Genomic DNA, 6,853 nt, shown 5'->3' on the forward strand with positions numbered 1-6,853 from the left:
TTTCCATTCGGTCGACCGAAAATTTCTGTCGGTCAACCGCCAGCTTTAAAAGTTCATTCTCTAGGTTTTTGAACTAAGCGGTCGACCGGACCAGTCGACCGCCGAGTTGTCAGATAGTGTGTAACGGCTAGTTTTTTCAAATGGGTCTTTTGGTCTTTTACTTCGAGTTGTCAGATAGTGTGTAACGGCTAGTTTTTTCAAATGGGTCTTTTGGTCTTTTACTTATTTCTAGATGTTGTTTTGGGGTGCTATATATACCACATTGCTGCTCTTCTTCTCTAACAACTAAGAAATCCAAGTTTGTTGTTTAACAAGATATTAATCGCGTTTAAGAGCTGTTTAAGAGTTGTTTCGTTAATCAGTTTTCAAGAGAGGCTTTCAAACCCTATTGGAATCATCATTTCTTCAGCTCTTCTTGTTCATTGAGAAGTTTTCTAAACTCTTTCCTATATAGCTTATTATTTCACTTTCATTTGATTAAGCTATATTCATTGAGTTATATTTATTGAGTTTCATTCACTATTATCACACACACTTATTGAGCTTGATATTCTCATATTATATATTGTGGGTTGTAGTGTGGGATTTAGTGAGTGTGAGCTTTATTGTGTTCTCACTTGTTAATTGAGAACAAATCATTGTATTGAACCTTTATTTGTGAGATTCACTTGTAACACACTTGTACACCGAGAGAAGTGTGAGGAGAGAGAGACGGGGTCAAATCCAATAGGAGTGGCGTCGATTGACGAACCTAGGGAGAAGTTGTAATCGAGCACTTGAGGAGGAGGACACGGGCTAGGTTCCTACACTTAGTGTGTAAAGTGTGATTGTTGAGTGATTGTGTAGTGTGAGAGTTTTCGGTGAACTTGTAAACCGAGTGTGTAGAAGTTCCGGCTTCCAAACCAGATTGTGATATTAGATATCTCCTCGAGGTGAGGAGCGGGGACGTAGGTCGTGGGGACCGAACCTCATAAACATATCGTGTGTTTGTGTTTTGCTTAGCGCACTCTTATTCATCATTATTGTTCATATTCATATCTTGCAAGATCAAATTAATCAATATATTTTTAATTGGTATTTAATCGGATTAGATTAACATAAGACCCTAATCACCCCCCTCTAGGGTCTAACAGGTTCTACCAACTTAGCGATCCTCATGGGAGCTTGAGGATAGGTGATTCTCATGATATTTTGAGAATAGTGGTGTGAAGCGACACGACGGAGCACAGGATGGATGATACGGGTGCATCTTCTCTTCGGGAGCTTAGCGATCCTCATGTGAGCTTGAGGATAGATGATTCTCATGATAGCATGAGAATAGGGGTGTAAAATAGTACAGTGGAACACAGGTGGAATCGTGGAACGAGACGACGAGCAACAGATTCGAAGAATCCAGATTTCAGCCTGTGAGTCGACTCATACATGTACATGAGTCGACTCATCAGGTTGAGTCGACTCATGCCTGTCATGAGTCGACTCAAGAACTCAAGCCCTGTTCGTTCATCAGTTATGAGTCGACTCATATGAGGTCATGAGTCGACTCATAACTGTTCATGAGTCGACTCATCGAAGGTTTCCTGGTTCGTTTGGGTTTCTGTTTGCACGAATTTCTGTTGGGGTTTGGTCTGGTTATTTAACAGATTGCCATCCACGTTTATACACCTATATAAAGGGTTGTTTAGGGTTTCTAAACATCATCTGAAATCAGAGAGAGTTTAGTCAAGAGAGATTAGATTGTAATTGAGATTTGGAGAGCTTGTTCTTCAATTCTAGAGTGAGATTGTGAGAGATTGTAAAGTGCATACTCATAATCTAGAGAAGGTATTTTCCTTCGTCCAAAATCTGAGCTATTCTTGTGTTCTTATTGTTTTCTCCTTAACCCACCTTTGATAATTCCGCGATCAAAGGTGCTCGCACGGCAACTCGTATCAGTTAAGAAGGGGTTAAGTCTCCTTAACCTCTCACTTAATTACCCTTTGCCAAATGGTACCTTAGTCAATTGCAAATAAGTACTGCCAGCCTATTTTGTCGCCAAGCCTTTAAACAATCAAAGGTTTGACTGCGGTACCACAATCTTAAAATTAATGTTAAGCATTATATTTCTCAAAGGCAGTACTCCTAAATCTATCCTTGCTCGACGGTGTCACAATTACAAAAGTAAATGAAACTGAAATTCCGTATACACTAGTAGAAAACCACGTATTCTAGACGGAATATTCTAGACGGAATTTTTTCCGTCTAGAATGTATTAAACTAGACGGAAAATTTCCGTCTAGAATATTCCATCTAGAATAAAACATTCTAGACGAAAATTTTCGTCTAGAATAGTATTCTAGACGGTTGTTTTATTTTTATTATTTTTTTAAAATTTTCGCGTATCCTAGACAGAAATTTCCGTCTAGAATGTATCCTAGAAGGAAATTTCCGTCTAGGATACGTGGAAATTAAAAAAAAATAATAAAGCGTCAAAACCCCAGTCCCCTTCTTATTTTCCCCCCAAATCGAAATTTCAGCGCCTCCCCACCCCCAAATCCTCAACTCCTACTCCTCCCTCCACCGCCTCCCCCTCCTCACCCTCTCCCTCCTCAACCTCACCCCCGACCCCAGCGGGCAAGTGCTTTCCTCGTGCTCGCCCAGTCCGCTTCCTCTCTGTTGGCAGGTATAAAGCCCTAACCCTAGCTCATTGATTCTTTTGCTTTCATAAAAATTCTTTTTTCCCTTTTTCTTTGAGCAGCAAGATTGAGGTGCAGTGGAATTCGACCAGATGATCATCCTATCAAAACTGAGATTGTAAGAATTTATCTCGATTTTATCGTCTAATATTTTTGTGGGGTTAGTTGTTTTCTTCTAAGAGATTGATAATTAAGCATATGTGTTTAAATCGTAGGAGAGATTGAGCTTGTGTGAGGGGAAATTGGAGCGATTTGGTAATTGGAACTAAGGTATTCTACTTTTGTTGTTAATTTATCTCATTCAAAAGACGTCTTCTCAGTCTTTTGAGTTTTGACTCGGCTCTTCATGAATTTCTTTATGAGGGTAAGGCTACTGTCTGGATGTTATACTGTAGTACTTAAAAAAAAACTTTCCTTCCCTTGATTAGCTGTGTGCATTGCTTGTCTATATGAAACATGCCATTACTTGACTTCTCTACCAATTAATTTGTTTTCATTTTCTTCTTGCATACATAATCATGCTTCATGTTCTGTATTCATTTCTATCTATTTCAGTTGCAAGAATAGTAGCAGAAATGTTTTGTGCTATCGATTTTTTTAATTACCTTATCTTTCCCTGGAAAAAGACATGTTTCCTACTATGTCGACATAAATTGAATGTTATACTATAGTTTATCCTCTAACTTGGCCATACCTTCTGTCTTTAGATTTCCTAATAAAGTGGCAGAGATATGTTTTCGTGACTTTAAGTTTAAGATTTAGATTTTCTTTCAATTAGAATATGACTTAATTTGCTAAAGTTATGTTTTCTTTGATGCAGGAGAAGATAGAATCTGTAACAGATATACTTAAGGAAATTCTAAACCCAATAGTCTCTGAAGCTGAAGAAGTTTCATGGCCTCCAAGGGATCCTGAAGCTCTCATATTGATGGAAAAAGTAAATCACTGGTTTGGAATTTATCTAAATCAAGTTGCCTACCTATTTCAACAGTAATACTTACTTTTAATTAATACCTTACATTAGTCCTTAGTTATGTTCATCTCAGTGCAGACTCTTAGTTCAATTCTTACTCTTAAGGAAAAGTTTGAATTATTAATATGAGACCTGGATATACTTCTATTATTAAGCGATAGAGGGTTCAAGATAACATAATAAACATGGAAATTGGGAAATGCTAATATGGATGTGTAGAAGAACTGGAGAACGTAAGTATTAAACTTGTACATCATGTGAGAGTTGGTTTTTGTAGTTGTTGGCAATAATGTCTCAGGTGGCATCATGTGAAGTGATGTTCTATGAGTGCCTTCCAGATGTGTAATAAAGAGTTATGGTGTTCTTAACTGGTCAGGGATAATTTTACTCCTAAAATAATATGTATAATTTGCAACTGAACAATTTCTATTTTGCTAGTAGGATTTGATTTGAAACTCAAAATCAACACCAGAGGAGAGCCTTAAATTAAGAAGTTTAGAAGTGTTATAGAGACATAATTATCATTAGATGTTTCTTTTCTTTCTGTTGCCTACTATCTCCATATCATGTACATCAGTCCATTGCAATATAACATTTCTTTTCTACCTGCTAGTGCATTTACCATGTTAGTCAATGCTCGATTAAGTTTCTAATAGTCTTGACATAATTATAAAAGTAAATTGGAGAGGAAGCTCTCGGAGGCAGCAGGGAGAGAGGTGGTTCTTTGGTTCATGGAAGAGAAGGCAGATGACATCACGAAGCAGGTAAAAGAAATTAAACCTATTCAGAGTTCTGCTGATTTTGGGAAGTTGAGAAATGCAAATTTAAGATTATGTAGTTACAAAAGTTTGAAATTATCAGAATGAAAGTAACTTAATATGAACTGAATATTTCTTTAGTTAGATTGGAAATATTTCTATACTCTTGTTGTGTTACATTAACATTGTTTTAACATTACTATGTTTAGTCATTGTGTATATAGACGTGTCTGCGCAAACTCAATGTCAACATAATCAACTAGTGATAGTTTGGCTTGGATGATTTTAAGTTTGTAATGAAGTATATGGACTCTCACACATTGAACACCTCAGGTTTAATGTTTAACTTGTGCTCAATTCTTAACTCCCTAAATTTGATTATTGGAAGAGCTATTAATTAAGTCTCCCAATTAATTCTTAACTTGCTGTGATATTAGTTTTTCAAATCACTGGAATTACTAATAAGATGGGTTAATTCTTAAGTTCGTGTGGTATTAGTCCCTGCTTTGATATTTTCAAATCTGTCAGTTATATAGAACACGTAGCTAATGATTTTCATGTTTCTTGCTATATCATTGTCGTGCTTGCTTATGTGAATGTCTTCTGAAATCTGTTGTCTGGTCATGACCTTTTGAGATCACAGTACTTGTTGAGATGCTCTAGTATATGCTTAGTTAACATCATGTTGTTAAGAGGTTTTTTGTATTCTCAGTGAAAACAAACTTATGCAATAAGACTTCCTAGAGCTCTTGTGAACAACTTATGCAATAAAACTTATGCAATATTGTATTCTCAGTTGTAACAGTACTGATCTACTTTAATATTTTTGAGGGAAACTTATATTTTTATTTGGTTTATCAGATAAATACTTGCAATGGTTTTTATTGTGATAGCTTCAAGCCAAACAATGAAACGAGTCCTAAGATGTGGACAGAAAATTGGACTGGTTGGTGGGTATTTTTCTAAAATTTTCTTTTATATTTTTATTTCTTATGTTTTTTCTGTATTTATATTATACTTTTGATGATTATACGTATTCACAGTTTTAAAAGTTGGGATTCACCAGATCCTCATAGGCCCGCAGAGGATGTAGCTTTGGTTGTTGCTCGATTTTTCCAAAGAGGAGGAATTGTGCGTAATATTGTGCGATGGAGCATACAGAACCTCTTGTAAATAATTTATGTAAAAGTTTGTAAACAATTTATGTATCCAGAACCTCTTGTAAATAATTTATGTAAAAGTTTGTAAACAATTTATGTATCTCTCTACTATTTTGGTGGATGTATTATTTGAATATAATGGGATTTGATATTGGAATATAATTAGATTGTGTTGGATATGAATATAATTTTTTGTTGTTCAATATTGTGTACATGCACCCAAAGGAGATTCTGCAAAAAAAAAAAAACTACTGTAGCATAGTATCCTAGACGGAAATTTCGTCTAGGATACTCAAATTCCGTCTAGGATGTTTTTTTTTAAAATTAAAAATTAAAAAAAATTAAAAACATCAAATTCCGTCTAGAATGAGTATTCTAGACGGAAATTTCCGTCTAGAATACTCATTCTAGACGGAATTTTTTTCCGTCTAGGATAAATTATTCTAGACGGAAATTCCGTCTAGAATAATCCGTCTAGGATGTATTTTAGACGGTTTTAAATTCCGTCTAGAATATTCCGTCTAGGATGTATTCTAGACGGAATTTCCGTCTAGAATAATTCATCCTAGACGGAAACATACTAGACGCCTATTCTAGACGGAATTCCGTCTAGAATACGCATTCTAGACGGAATTCTGGGTATCCTAGACGGAATTTTCCGTCTAGGATACCTCATTATTTAGCAGTGATATATATATTGTCTCATTGGGCATAGTGCTAAGCATATGAGTTATTAATGGTGTTAATTACATATGTCAGATTTTCTACTTCTTCATTGCCAGATATTTCCCATATTCTTCTTGCACTAATTCTCGACAAGTATAGGGTCCCGTATGTCCAACATATTGACCCCAAATTCCGACCAACCTATCTAGCAATCAGAGATGCATGTCACTTAACATATTGAATAAGAAATTTATTTCCTAATCTCCCTAGAAAAGGAAGCATCATCGTCCCCCAAACATTTAAAATCCAAACTTTCTAAGTATATTTGACATATTGAAAACTTTCTCAGATTGTCTCTAAGTTGATTTATAGCAACATAATGTTCTTGACAAGAGTAATTTCCTGAAATGATATCCTATTGTTAATCCAACATGTTCGAGTATGGAATTGAAGTGTCTTATTCTAATTTTGAATTAATGCGTCAAATAGAGCCAACAAACTTCTAAAAAGAATTCTGTACAGAATTCCAACCTCTTCATGAACATTCCAATTAATTCACATAAGTCAGACCTCTTCTCAAAATTGTTGGAGTTGCGGAAGCGAGATACGTAATTGATTTAGTTT

General features: G+C 35.5%; 1 long non-coding RNA gene across 1 annotated transcript; it reads left to right on the forward strand.

Moving 5' to 3' along the window:
- Positions 3,548-5,347, forward strand: LOC109843382. The gene is made up of 3 exons (XR_002247649.1): positions 3,548-3,609; positions 4,322-4,409; positions 5,265-5,347. It is a non-coding gene; the product is annotated as an uncharacterized LOC109843382 (long non-coding RNA).

The sequence above is a fragment of the Asparagus officinalis genome, chromosome 5 (assembly GCF_001876935.1).
Source record: "Asparagus officinalis chromosome 5, Aspof.V1, whole genome shotgun sequence".
In the NCBI taxonomy this organism is placed as follows: domain Eukaryota; kingdom Viridiplantae; phylum Streptophyta; class Magnoliopsida; order Asparagales; family Asparagaceae; genus Asparagus; species Asparagus officinalis.